General features: G+C 37.4%; 1 protein-coding gene and 1 pseudogene across 1 annotated transcript in view; both read left to right on the forward strand.

Moving 5' to 3' along the window:
- LOC148758342 (uncharacterized) overlaps positions 1-15723 on the forward strand; it is a 264478-nt gene that overhangs the window by 110673 nt on the left and 138082 nt on the right. The gene's annotated exons all lie outside the window — the stretch shown is intronic.
- Positions 7172-15723, forward strand: part of LOC109444823 (large ribosomal subunit protein eL32 pseudogene) — a 112728-nt pseudogene continuing 104176 nt past the window's right edge.

The following is a 15723-nucleotide window of genomic DNA, read 5'->3' on the forward strand; positions in this document are numbered from 1 at the left end:
ACTCATTTAAGTATTGATGTCTTTTATTGATGATTTGTATGGGTCAGTTTAATAAGAAAAACATTCCCTCCTCATTACCATCTCCAAACTATAATCATTAATTAATGGCTACAGGAGTGAGGATAGTTGACTGAACTATTAGCATATATATACACTAGAAAAGTTTGACTTCTAATATTGAAGCTTTTCTGATGCCTGAAAAGTCAGTAGTAGTATGACTTTCACTCGTGACATATACAATAACTAATATGCTGCATGAATAATTTGTTGAGGCTACTTCTTGTTTTTGACATGTAATCTTTTTTTGATGAGTGGATTAATATCACCTTTCTTTATTTCACCATAGTGATCATCAGCCTCCTGAGCCTAAAAATGAAAACACGCAATTGTATACAAATCTTCATGTATTATTATTTGCCTTTGCATTTATTCATATACTGAATAAATTTAAAGAATTTAGTATTCTTGCTAAAATGAATCTTTGTTTTTCACCTCTTACTGTGTTTCCCCAAAAATAAGACCTAGCCAGACAATCAGCTCTAATGCGTATTTTGGAGCAAAAATTAATATAAGACCTGGTATTATATTATTTATATTATATTATATTATATTATATTATATTATATTATATTATATTATATTATATTATATTATATTATATTATATTATATTTTATATTAAGACCCAGTCTTATATTATAATAAAATAAAATCGGGTCTTATATTAATTTTTGCTCCAAAAGACACATTAGAGCTGACTGTCTGGCTAGGTCTTATTTTCCGGGAAACACGGTAGTATTAAGTGGCAATCAGTTGTAGTGCATGAAATTTTTTATAGGCACGTGAATGTACTTGGTGCACTTGAGTATTGGTTTCATTTAACCATGGTTGGCATTCTACACATTCGTTCCTATTTATATAGATTGTATGGGTTGTTGAGCTAAGAATTGTAGAAACAGATGCTAGCCACCAAGAATGTCTACTTGTGGAAAAGAATGAAAAAAAAATACACAATTTAGAGAAGATAATTATAATCATTATTGTAATTATGTTAAACTAAAAGATATTGAATGCTTATGAAGTACTTAGAGTTCCTGACATTTTAGCTTCACACAGCGAAGATCATAAAGCAGGAATGATAATGAATAGGTGTCTTCAGAAATGAAATGGGACTCGCTAAAGAGCAAGGCTGAAAAAAATATAGAGAGTCTCAATGCAAATTTGTTTTAGAATGTATGACACCAAGTCATGACTTTACCATTTAAGTATCACTATTCATACTTTTGAAAAATTATTTTATTTATAAGATTCATTACCTATTTGGATATGCAGTTTTTCTTTTCCATAATAAGCATGGTACTTACATGCCAAATTGGGAAGTGACACCTGTTGGCATAGGCACTTTCATTCATCTCTTCCATGTGGAAATGACCTGAGTAAATAATTTTTTCAGACATATTACTGCATTTCTAGAACAAAACAACTAATGAATGAAAACATATTGACTATTAGGCAACCTGTGGAATGCAAAAATCAATAAGGTGATTTTTTCTTCTGGAACCTTACAACATAAAGGAAGTAAATATTAATCACAAGTAAATAAAAATGGAATTTTCTAAATTGCAGGTTAAGAATAGAAAGGGTGAAGGTTTGAGGAAGGAAAATTTCTCTCTCATAAAGCCTATGCTCTTGGAAAAGAGAAAAAAGTACTGAATTTCAAGGACCTCCAAGAATTAATCTCTGTCCTTAAGGAGCCCCTTAAGTGAATGAACTCTGGTCTTTTTTTTTTTAACATTTCAACACATCATCCAATGATCTCTTATTTTCTTTAACCCTAGACACACACCAGACCTGAACCTTAATGTTGAATCTTACCCAAACTGTGGAATGCATTATCTACTTTTTCTTCCCCTGGTTTTGCAGAATTGGCCTCCTCACGTTATGTATTTAAAGGAAGAAAATAGTTTATTTACCAAATAAGTCTTGTCTTTTCCTGACTGGTTAAATAATGTTGCAAAAATAAAATCTTTCTTTGGCTCTCAATTTCCCAGCTTTCTTTGGCAGAAAGGAAGTGGGCCTAGGTGGGGAACTGCATAAATGTGACTTAATTTTTCAGAAAGGGTTTGAAGTTGATTTGTATGCTGATGTATGCTAATCAGCACAGCAGAATTCTCTAATAATAGAATAATTATTATGCTGACTCAAACTAAAATGTTAGCTCAAGTGGCATGTTTATCTTGTCCTCCAGCACCAGTGGTATAAAGGGATTGATTTTATCATAACGCTAGTGAACATGATGAATTTTTAAAAACATTATTGTTTTGGTGTAAACACAAATGTCTTAATAAACAAGGAAAATAATTGCTAGAAAGCAGGTATGGGGTTGGGTTTGGTTATGTTAAGATACATAATGGTGAGTAAAACAATTATTAAAACGTGAGCAGACAAACCCCCTCAAGCACTGTTTTAACGATGGACACGTTCCAAGAGAGCTCTGACCTCAGGGCAAAGGCTGGAAGCCCCTTTTCTGTCTCTGAGACAGAGGAGGAAGTCATCTCATTTTGGTTTCCAGGTGCACATTTCAGGAGGAAAACACGTAGAAATACACAAAAGCATGCTATTCTGCAGGATGGAAAAATACCGCAGCTAAGAGAGTTCTTGTTTTGTTTTTGCATATGTGAACTTCTGAACATTTGGGACAAAAGCAGATTTTAGAAAATTAAAACCTTTTCATATTTAGACCAAAGGAAACATGAATATTTTTCTTCCTGTTATACCTTGCACTGAACACAGAAAGGATTTGGGGCATTTCTCATCATTTGCTTTTAATGGACACTTATATAGGGTATTAAGTCATAACCATTTTGTGATAACCCATTTTGGAATATACTTTATTGTGGACATCGTTATGTATGAGTTGATGTACTTTTTGTTGCTCTAGGATGCTGAGCACATCCTCTGAACTGGCTTAGTGCCTTAGCCCTCCCCACGTGACGTCTGCTGACCATACAAGCCCCGTTACTTTGCCAGCTCTCTGGACACTCCTCTGGGAAGGGTTGGGTGCAGGGCGTTCCTCGTAATAACCCACACTTCACCACCAGCATTTCCTTGAGTTGGGTAATTCCTTCTGTTTAATTGGTAGTTCTCAATGCTGGCTGTGTATTTGAATCCCCAGAGATTCTGACTAAACTGGTTTGGGGTAAATGCAGGTATTAGTATATTTTTTAAGCTCCTCAGGTGATTCAGTGTCCATCCTGGGTGGAGAACACTGCAATAGGTGATTTAGGAAAATTGTAGGGCCTTTCACTCATGGCAGGAGAGGAGAGCATGGTGATTCTTGGTGTCTTTTATATTCTCCATGAACTTGGCCATTCTACTTCTTCTGTCCAGAAGGACTCACCAAGTCCCACCTTCTGACTACATCTTCCTTAGTTTTGGGTGCTGAATCTTGCTTTGTGCTCTTCCCATGGCCTTGTACCTAATAGTTCAAATTTCCTCTGGTTTCCTAGCTTGTGGCTACACAAGTCTCAGACAGTAATTCACCTTGGCTTCACAACATGCAACCTAGGCCAGGCCACTACAGGAGACTGGACTATAATCCATACTATATTAGACATACAGGCTCGTGAAACTACTTGTATTTTACCCCTTGTAGTGTGTACCTGACAGTTTAAAATGTTTGAAATCTTTCTACCTAACACTTTCAATCATTTGATGAAAATGTGTTAGCATTTTGGCATATCACTCTTGATGTTATTAAAACAAGTAAATCTTTGGCTATAAAGAAATCATATGTCACTTAAAGTTGGATCCTTCTTCCCTATATTAGTAATTCTAATTAGGTTGATGTAAATATTTCTTACCCCAAAAGTATAATTACTGTCTTTTCAAGAATGTATGATTATCATATGAAAAATTCAATCTTCATGGATAAAGTACCATTGATAAATATGGTGATATATATTAGGAATACAGCTTGATACCAGTTGGTTGCATGTGATAGCAAAAAGGCAATTTGTCAAACAAAATATATGAATAAGTTGAAATTTTGTTTGGAAGTGAAAAATCTCTGTTCTATGACTTGTACTTTGATTGTTTTATACAGTGAATGTTTTGTGTGTTTTTTTCCCCTTATTGGAAGTGCTTTGTTTAAAAAAAAAAAAGCTAAATACATAGTCATTAAATACAGTAAAAATTTATGCTGCGGCATTAACCTTCCTTTTGGTTTTTTTTCAGCTATTTTTAAAAGATTTTTATTAAAAATTGCTAACATACATTATCATACTAGTGTCAGGTGTACACCATAGTTATTCAACATTGATATACCTAAGGAAGTGATCACCATGGAAGTGGTCCAGCAACCATCTGACACCATACTATACTATCACAATAATACTGACTATATACCCTGTGCTGTATGTTACATGTCCATGACTTGTTTTATATCTGGAATTTTGAACTTCTAATTCCCCTTCACCTTTTTGACCCCTTTAAAAAAATTTTCAATTATAGTTTACATCCAATACTATTTTATATTAATTTCAGGTTTATAGCATAGTGGTTAGACATTAGTATATTTTAAGAGGCACCCACTAACTAGTACCCACTTAGCACTATACAGAGTATTACCATATTATTGACTATATTCCCCATGCTTTATTTTACATCCTCATGACTAATTTGTAACTATTGATTTGAACTTCTTAATGCCTTCTTCACCTTGTCCTCCAACCCCCCACCATCTGACAACCATCAAAATGTTCTCTGTATCTGAGTTTGTTTCTGTTTCATTTGTTTGTTTAGTTCTTTAGATTCCACATATAAGCAAAATCACATTGCATCTGTCTTTCTCTGTCTGATGTACTCCACTTGGAACAGTACCCTTCAGGTCCACCCATGATGCCACAGATGGCAAGAACCCATTCCCTTCCATAGCTGAGCAATATTCCACTGTATATATGTACTATCTCCTCTTTATCCATTCATCCATTGACAGACACCCAGGCTACCTCCATGTCTTGGCCATTGTAAACAACACTGTAATGAATGTATGGATGCACATGTCCCCTGGAAGTAGAGTTTTGGATTTCTTCAGTAAATACCCAGAACTGGGATTATTGGGTCCTTCATTGTATCTTGTATAGCCTTTGTTTTAAAGTCTATTTTGTCTGCTATAGGTATTACTATTTTAGGTGTTATTTTTCATTTCCATTTTCATGAAACTTTTTTTCCCCATCCCTTTACTTTCAGTCTGTATGTGCCTTTTGATCTGAAGTGAGTCTGTTATAGGCAGCATATGTAAGGGTCTTGTTTGTTATCCATTCAGCCACTCTATCTTTTGAATACAGCATTTGATCTGTTTACATTCAAAGCAATTGTTGATAGATACATAACTAATGCCATTTTGTTATATATATATAACATATTTATAGAGAATGCCATTTTGTTATACATACATATGTATATATAATTTATTATTATTATTTTTTTAAAGGAGTCGCTCTAAGATTCCTTGTAATCCTGGTTTGGTGGTAAGAATGTAAGAACGTAAGAACTCTTTATCTTCTCTTGTCTGGGAAACTCTTTATCTGTCCTTTAATTCTAAATGATAGCTTTGCTGGGTAGAGTCATCTTGATTGTAGGTCCTTGCTTTTCATCCATCACTGAATATTTTGTGCCAATCCCTTCTGGCCTGCAAAGTTTCTGTTGAGAAATCAGCTGATAGTCTTATGGGAGCTCCATTATAAGTAACTAACAGTTTTCTCTTGCTGTCTTTAAGATGCTTTCTTTATCTTTAACCTTTGACTTTTTCATTATGATGTGTCTTGATGTGGGACTATTTGGGTTATCTTGTTTGGGACTCTCTGCACTTTCTGGGCTTTTATGTTTATTTATTTCACTAGGTTAGGGAAGTTTCCTGTTATTATTTTTTGAAGTAGGTTCTCAATCCCTTGCTCTCTCTAGTCTCCTATTCGTACCCCTATGATGTGAATGTCATGCTTGATGTTATCCCAGAGATCTCTTAAACTATCCTCATTTTATTTTTATTTTTTTAAATTTCTTTTTGCTGTTCTGATTGGGTGTTTTCTGCTATCTTGTCTTCCAAATTGATGATTTGGTCCACTGCTTCACCTAGTCTTCTGGTGATTATTTATAGAGAATTCTTTGTTTCAGTTATTGTATTATTCACTTCTGATTTGTTATTTTTTATGGTTTCTGTGTGGAGTTTTTTTTTACACTTGCTGTCTCTTTGGTGAAGTTCTCAATAAGTTCACGGTCCATCCATATAAGCATTGTTTTGAACCCTGTGTCTAGTAGGTTGCTTGCCTCCATTTTGTTTAGTTCTCTTCCTGGAGCTTTGTAGTGTTTTTTCATTTTTCATGTTTCTTTGTCTCCAGATTTTGGCTGCCTCCTTGTGTTTGTTTTTATGTATTAGGTACGGCTGCTATGTCCCCTGGTCTTAGTAGAGTGGCCTTATGTAGTAGGTGCCCTGTGGGGCCCAGTGGTGCAGTCTCCCTGGTCACCTGAGTCATGTGCTCCAGGTGTGACCCTTGTGTGTGTTCTGTGTGCCCTCATGTTGCAGTTAAGCTTTGGTTGTTGTTTGTACATCAGTGGGAAGGATTGACCGTCAGACTGATTGGTTGTGAGTACTGGCCCTAACTACAGTGGAGGAGCTGTGGTGCAGGGCCTGACCTTATGGAGCAGAATTTGCTTTAGCAGGGCTCTGGTGCCTACCTAGTCTGCCTTTTGTGTGTTTCAGCCTTGGAGCTGGCTGAATGATGCTTAGCTGGGTCTGAAGCTGGCCACAGGGCATGCCAGACTCAGGGCCTCCTGGGTGGGACCCCATTGGCAGGCCGGTTCAGCCACAACCTGTGTCCTGCCCGGGGCCACCTGTTTTGAGCCACAGAGCAATTCGTAGATGGCCACCATCCATGCTGGGTTTGGAGTTGCCTTGAGAGGCCAAACACCGTGAACTGAGGCCACTGCACTTAGTGCCAGGGTCTGCTCAGAAGAGGCACAGGGCATGCTGAGGACATATACTGCTTGTTTGGGGTTTATGAACCTTTGAGAGATTTTAGGAAAGTTTACAGCATGAGCCAAGACAAGCTGTTTATATGGAAAAGCCACTAGAAGTGGCTTAGGTGAGCCTGAAAGTTGGGTGGGGTGAATGAATGGTGTTAGCCAAGTTGATGGATACTCAGATATGGGTACCACCTGTGTCTGCATTCTTGGAGGGAGAAAGGCTCAAGAAGAAAAACATGGATTTTGTTAACACTTCTGTCTGGGAGGAAGTTACCCCTCCAGACATTGCCCTGAAGCCAGACAACTCAGGTTCTCCCCATCTGTCCCTGTGTCGTTTTGGGCTTCAGCCCCAGTGCTTGAGCTCAGAGCAAGTGAGTCCCTCAGTGAGTAATGTCTGGAACTTCAGCTCCCCTTGCTACAATCTCTGCTGGTTTTCACATCCAGAGGTTGTGGATACTTCTCCCCCAGCCCTATTACCCTGGGTATGGGAGCCTGTTGTGGGGCTGGACCCCTTTGCTCCTCTGGAGGGGAACCTCTGCAGCCAAGGTATCCCTCCAGATTTTTAATGGTCACACATGGGTGTCGGAGCAGCCTGTTCTGCAGCTCTGCCCCCTGTCCCAGTCTCAAGGTGGCTTCTTCTGTATGTGCTTAGTTGTGGTACTTTGGTTCAGCTAGACTTAAGGCGATTCTCAGTGATGGTTGTTCTGTAGTTTAGTTGTAATTTTGATGTGGTCATGAGAGGAGGTGAGCACAGCGTTGACCTATTCAGCCATCTTGAGTAGAGTCCTTTTTTCAGCTATTCTTAGCAAAACAAAGCAACCATTAAACTATGAGGTTTTATTTTTTTAATAGTGCTTTGTTTACAGCAAACAGTATTAAAATACTATGTGTGTGTGTGTGTGTTCACAACATTCCAATAATCTGTACTTTTACATTACATGGTGTTAATAGTAATGATATAAGGATTCCTGAGGATATTTTAGTGGTTTCATAGTTGGCTCGGTTTTATTATTTGTAGTTAGCTAGAGTGTCATACTGTTATCTCTATAAAGTAGCATCGATACACATGAAAAACTTTAATAACGTCACAGGATTAGTCTGTTGCAGTCATGGTGATACTTTCTGCCCATTGTCTTCACTATTCAAGAGGAAGATCCAGTACTATTTCCAAATTGAGCTAGGGGGTTACCATTGAGGCAAAAATCCCGGGCTCAGTACCAGAGGTTATGTAATTACATGGTTTGAATTCTTTGATTAAGAACAACAGAAACCAACTTAAGATATCTCTTAAGTCAAAAGGCTAATTAACGATGAAGGTACTGGGGCATAACCTAGAATCCAGGGGCAGAAATTCCTCCATGTCTCAGCTAAAATAAATAGGAAAATTGATTGTAACTCTATGTTCTTCATCTTTATTCCTTCCTGCATATCTGTTTTACATTTTTTGCAAAACAAGTTTTGTCTCCTCTATCAACTTGGTGGGATATGGCTAACCTCCATTTCCCTGTATTGTATAAATAGGTCTAACAATATTTGAAGTTTAAGTGGCTTTAGAAGAGAGAATCTAACTGTTTCAGCTTGCTCAGAGACCCATTCATCACTAGTGATGGCCTGGTGTTAGTATCACTGAGCAGTGACTTCTGGGAGCTTGGGCCATGCATGAGGAAGGGGAATAAACTGGACAATCAAATTGTGTCATCTGCCACTGGGAATGCACAAAAAAGTCTGATTTTATTTGTGTGTGAGACTTAGAGGTATTGCTTGCAGCCAAATTTTCCTCAGACTGGGGTCAAGAACCTTATCTTCTAGCTCACCTATTATAAAAGTAGGGACACCTCTCTCACCTTCTCCTTTTCTTGTATTCGCACAGCTCACAACCAGCCTGCTACTTTCTGTTTTATCCCACATGACCCTGATTTGGTGTCTTATATAATCCCAGGGCTGGACCAGCACATGATCTACCTTGGTTTAAAAAAAAATAGGTGGAAGGAGAAGAAAAGTGTAGGTTGTTCGTTTTTCCTCGCACTTTCTCTCAACTCCAACTTATGTTACTGTAGCAGCAGACCCAGCATAATTATCTTCTTCAATAATTTTGGTAATAGTTAATCTGACTGACTGATCACTATGTAGTGGAACTAGGTAAGTCCTTAGATTGTCCCATTTCTACTGATAACAGTCTTACATACAGATACTCATTTCCATCTATAGATAGGTAACTAGAGCTTAGAGAAATTAACGTTCTAGAGGAAACATAAGCATTAAGTGATGGTGCTTGAATTCAACCCTATGCAATCTGATTTCTAGCCCAGTTTCTTAAGTAGTTTTTTATACAAGGGTCATGAAGTACTGCAAGGCTTTAGGCCAGCATCCCTTGTATTCATACCCTCATCCATTACACCCTTAATAGGCTCTATCAGGTTCCTCATCCCAGATGCTGATCTCAAGACTCTCTGAGCCTGCATAGTGTTCTGTATGGTAGTCCACTTGGTCCCACAGTCACACCATTCCTTTCATGCAACATTGACTGAGAGTCTAAATGGTTAAATGTTCATCCTGTTGTGGATTGAATGTTTGTGTCCCACTCCCTCTGATTCATAGGTTGAAATCCTAACCCTCGATATGATGGTATTAGGAGGTGGGGCCTTTGGGAGATAATTCACTCATGAAGGTGGTACCCTCAGGAATAGGATCAGTGTTCTTCTAAGGGACATGAGAGCTTGCCCTCTCTAGTCTCTGACATGTGAAAACACAGTGAGAAAAGAGTCATCAGCAAGCATCTCACAATTCGTATATAGTCTGTCTGTACAGAAGATCTTAATGCTCTTTATAAACCCATATATTGTGCAGTTCATGTTCTTGTTTGTATTTGAAATATTACAATTATAAATATTGAAAATAATTCTAAAAGTGAGATCCTGTTTTTTTGCAGTCCTGACAAAACACAGTACCAATATGGCATATTCAATTTCCTTTTAAGACTATCAGAATGTGTTTGTGCTGCTGAGGCAGTTGGATACATATTTTACTTAACAATCAAAAAGCACATGGTCCATTCCTTAACACTTCCCTTATAGTAATGTTAGGCAAACACAGTCATTCAGACACTTTCAAAAAACTCATCTTTCTGCTATATCTACTCATGATTTATTTCTCCCTTGGGGAATGTAATGGTAAGTATAGCTTTGTTTTATGGTGGCTAGCGTGTCTAAGACTTTATATTTCAAGTCTTACAAAAAAGAGAGAGAGACAAAGAGAAGAGAAACATCCATTTCAAAAAGGTGAGTTGAAAAGTTCAAAAGTCCAGCTTCATCGCCAAATTGTGATCTGAGTCTTTTTTTCGTGTGAGTTTACTCTCTCTGATTCGGTGAAAGAAGGATCCATATTGCTTATCTGTAGTGACTACATTTCCTGTGTGTTGTGATCGTGGTGCTCTGGACCATTAATCTGCTCCTGGGGTCTATCGGTGTCAGTGGCCCTGCTACTATGTTGATGGGTGGAGCACAACCCAGTTTTACATCTTAAAGTAACTTCAAGAGAATAAGCATAGCAATACGTATTAATTTCCTATTGCTGCATAGCAAATTACCACAACTTCAGTGGCTTAAAACAACATAGATTTATTATTATATATTTCTGGAGGTCAGAAGTTGAATAAGAGTGTCACTGGTCTAAAATCAAGGTGTTAGCAGGGCTGCATTCCCTTTGGGAGGCTTTAGAGGAGAACCTATTTTGTTGCTTTTTCTAACTTCTAGAGGCTGCCTGCATTCTTTGGTTCATGGTTCCCTTTCTCCATCTTCAAAACCAGCAAGGTCCATCTCTGACCATTCTTCTGTTCTTATATCTCTCTCTGAGTGCAGGTAGGAACAGTTCTCTACTTTTAAGAATTCATACCATTAGTTTGGACCCCTGTGCATAAAATACAGAATATTCTCCCCTTCTCAAGGTCTTTAACCTTAATCACATCAGCCAAGGCACTTTTGCCATGTCAGATAATATATCACAGGTCTGGGGACTAGGTTATGGACAGATCTGGGGGGAGGGAGGATATTATTCTGTCTGCCATAGAATAGGGTAAGACACAATACATTTCACAATATGCGAACTATTAGGTAAAATATGCAAATTATTTTTGGTAGTACCTTTCCCCCACATAAATGATTGCTTTCAGTTCTCACTATGTGAGATATTTTATTTGTATTTTACTTTATTTTTTAATATTCCCACTTTATGTGAAAATGGAAGCTCTTAAAATTATCTTAAGTCATGCTTCTAGATACAGGACGAACCAAAGGCTAAATTGGACTCTGATTCAAGAGTTCCTTCTCCTATGGTTATTCTAGATTGTTCATAAGGTAGAAGACATAAAAGGGATGTCCTAGAAAATTACAGGCTAGTCACTGGTTTAGGAAACCTCTGGGAATGCAGGTGGTTTGTCCAGGTATTTTAGAGATTCTTTTCCTGAAAATCATAACAACTGTTCCCTCTGACTTTTAAATTTTTGAGTGAAATAGGCAGACAGGCCAGTACAGAGATTGCATTTGAATAAAAATTTAGGACAAACATAATTGAATCTAAAAATTGTATTGATATCCGTATGTATTATAGGGCTGCCCACCAATTCAGGAAAAAAAAAAATAGTAAAGAGGTGACATAAATTACTGTAAAGACCAGTGCTTCTCAAACTTTGGAATGCATCCAAATCATCTGGAGGTTTTGTTGAAAAGCAGATTGCCAGGCTCCACCCTCAGAATTACTCATTTAGTAGGTCTGAGCTGAATTTGCATTTCTAGAAAATTCTCAGGTGATTTTTTTTTTCTTTTTTAGTTTCAGTTTTTTTGATTTTTTCTTTTAGTTACAAAACAATGTAATAGTTAGACATTTATACCCCTCACAAAGTGATAACTCCCCTCCCCCAATCTAATACCCCTCTGGCATCGAATATAACTGTTAAAATTCCACTGACTCTATTCCTTATGCTGTATTCCACATCCTGTGACTGTGTGTGTGTGTGTGTGTGTGTGTGTATAATTATAGTTGACATTCATTATTATTCATCTTCAGGTGTACACTGCAGTGGTCAGGCACCAACACCGTCCATGAATTGGGTCCCTAATAAGACAGGTGTCCATCAGATACCCTGCAAAATCTTTACAACATTATTGATTATATCCCCCAAACTGTCTTCTGTATCCCCATGGCAATCTTGTAGTTACTGATTGTGCTTTCTAATCTCCTCACCTTCCCCCTTATTTCCACCCCACCCCTCCCATCTAGCAACCCTCAGTTTTTTCTCTGTATCTCTGAGACTGTTTCTGATTAGCCTGTTCATTTATTCCATTCTTTAGCTTCCACATATGAGTGAGATCATATGGTATTTGTTTTTCTCCGTCTGACTTATTTCACTTAGCATAATATTCTCTAGGTCCAGCCATATCGTTGCAAATGGTAAGATTTCATTCTTCTTTATGGCTGAGTAATACTCCATTGTATAAATGTACCACATTTTCTTAATCCAGTCATCTACTGATGGGCATTTCGGTTGTTTCCATGTCTTGGCTACTGTGAATAGTGCCGCAATAAAAAAAACATAGAGGTGCATAATTTTTTTGAATCAGTGTCTTGGATTTCTCTGGATAGATACCTAAGAGTGGAATTGCTGGGTCATAATAAGGTAATTCCATTTCCAGTTTTTTGAGATACTTCCATACTGAATTCCATAATGGCTGCATTCTCAGGTGGTCTTAATGCTCCTGTTCTGGGACCATACTTTGAGAACAACTGGTAAGACTTTTAATTTATACAGGCAAACCCCATATTTCAGGGAATGGTAACCTCCTGAAGTGGGAACCTGATGGTTTGCTCCTCTGCAACCTGCTGGTATTCTTTACCTTTCAAATTGGGACCACTCTTATCTAAGATGTAAGAACAGGCCTAAAGTGGAAAAGGAAAAGGCACATTTCTGCCTGCCAAACACTCTTCAGCGTGGAGAAAATGGAAAGGGAATGGGGCTTTGATACAAATTGCTTTAAGATCTATTTAAAGAATCTTTACTCCCTATCTTTAAAGGAAATTGCTTAATATCTGTTCCTCGAATAATTTTATTCCCATAAGTTTTATGTAAGGAACACTCTGTGATCCAAGCGTGCAGCACAGTTTGAGAACCAATGGACTAGGGATTTACTGTGGTACAGGAGTTTCCATCTTCACTGTCATCCATCATCATCATCTTCAACATCCAAGCCTGGGCAGGATTCTTACCTTTCCCCCTCCAGGGTTATATCATCAACCATGATCATTACCTTCATGAGGAAGCCTCCACTGAGATCTGTGTCTGCTAGCCTCTGGTGTTGACCTTTTGCTTCCTAAATTGACCCGAATTCAGAGAGGCTCTGACTCAGGCACTGTCAGCAACCCTGGCTCTCGGACCACACATCAGTTAAGCTATTATCAAAGTGTAGTCGGTCCTCTACCAAAAATAGTTTTGCTTGTGCCTTTCAGATTAAGATCTGGAAATTAACACCCCATGTCTTCTAGTCATGATCTACATGAACATTTTAGTGCAAATTTTATTTTAGCCAAATTTAATTTAGCCATATTGGCTAGTACAAATTGGCTACTAATGTTGTGTGTTCACGGAACTGCTGATGGCAGCTGCCATAGAGTGATCTTAGGTCAAACAGTAATTACGATTAAAAAGGAATGTATTTAATTATATAATTTGAGTGGTTCTGGCTTCCATTTAATGATGTCATGAAACAAGACATTATGATGGGCAACTGACAAAGCTGCGTAGATAAGACTAAACCATGCGCTCAGTGCACTCAACTGTGGACCTATGTTCTTGGGTACCTTTATGGATTCCCATTGTTATCAACAGAACAATCCTGTGGCTGTCCACACCTGGATTTGACCTTCAGGCTAGCTAATGAGAACATCGGCACCCTAGCTTTGCTTTATGAAAATTTCAGGGGCCTTTTCCTAAAGGCTTTTTGTCTAATAAATGAAAATTAAAATCTAGGAAACCTAGTGGTCATTTTCAAAATCGAGCACTAGTTATTTTCATTACAAAAATGGCAAAACTGCAATCCCCAGAGAGATACTTACATATGTTATTCCTTATTTTTATTATAAAATGACCTGGATATGAAATAGGTTGTTGTTTTTTTTCTGATGTGATCTTTAACAAGAAAAGCAGAGTACCAGACAGTTTGAGCATAACTATAGAACACTGCATGATCAAATGAGTGAAATGTCATAAAATTTTTAGTACCGGGTAGAATGCTCATCACCCATTAAAACTGAAAAATGTGAGAAGCAAGACTTCTGCTGCCACACACTTTGGTAAAGAGTCTAGTTTTCTCGATACAAAAATAAAATACCCATTCCATTCTCTTTTGAACAATATCTTTGAAGTATTACTAACCTCCATGGCAGAGGTTGCTTAATCTGCAAATTTATCAGCTAGCAAACCATTATTATTGCTAATAACCCTTATTCACATCACCCAGAGAACTGCTGCTTCTACTATTCTTTAATAAATGGAGTACGACATAGTAGGCGTACTTTAGCCTATTAAATTTTCACACATCATTAGTTCCCACCTCCCTTAAAGTTTTAGCTTATATTTTTTTCTTTATGTCATTTTCTCCATGAAGGCATTTCCTTTCTACTAATGACAAGTATCGAGTGAGATTTCATGCAGTTTAGTGTAATTATCTTGTGTAATTTTATTTAAAAAAGTAATCAGAGCCTTGGCTCTAAGTGGGTATGTGAAAATGTGGTTACTCGGTCTGTTTGATAACAATATTTTAAAAGTATGAATAACACATTTTGGCTGTGTGAATGGTGCCAAACTCACTGAATAGTATGTAACTTTAAACCACCCAAAATAATCCTTTGGTTTGACTGTCAAGGTTCACCATGAATACATCACCATGAACTCTTCAACAGGACCATTTTTCAAGGTTGATTTTATTATGAAAACATTAACTTTTAATCATCTTCCATTCATTAGTTGTCTCAAGGTAATTTATTTAACTTTTGTACACAGTGTTTTGGCACTTACCCTAAGTTTCTGCCAAATTAGGTAAAAGTATTTTCAGAGAATGACATACAAACAGAACAGTAGACCTGCTTTGCAACTTGTAATAAGTTGATGTTTCTTTTAACAATTTCCAGAACAGGTGCCCTCTCCGTTAACAGTGAGTCTTTTGCCTGTGGCCAAATAAAGACAGACTTGCTAATCACATTTAAGATGATCTCCCAACAGTTCTTGCCAATCAGGGTATTTATATACTAGTGAATACCAGGTATGTCTCAAGCCACCGATAGGTCTTTTTGGATCAGGCTTGAACTAGGAGTCAGGATATATGTTGGGAAGATCAGGAGAACCAGTTCTGTTTCTCAGTAGGTAAGGAAAATAAAGTTTGTGAGTTTTTACAATATAGCAGAATATAGGATAAATGGTGACTAGATTGAGTTATGTCCCTGAATATTCAAATGTTTAAGGATGAAAGAGTATTGTAAGTATTTATAAGCAAATTAGGATGAATAATTCCTTGAAGTAGCCTTTATAAAGCCAGGTCCCGCACGTAAGAGCTTGGAAGTCATAACTCTCACCTATGCAATAACAAAAAAACTGAACAAACGGAAAATTAACTCTATAGATTCATCAAAGAATTGAAATCACAGGGCAAAGTGA

The sequence above is a fragment of the Rhinolophus sinicus genome, chromosome 4 (assembly GCF_057876585.1).
Source record: "Rhinolophus sinicus isolate RSI-liver-muscle chromosome 4, RSI-T2T, whole genome shotgun sequence".
In the NCBI taxonomy this organism is placed as follows: Eukaryota; Metazoa; Chordata; class Mammalia; order Chiroptera; family Rhinolophidae; genus Rhinolophus; species Rhinolophus sinicus.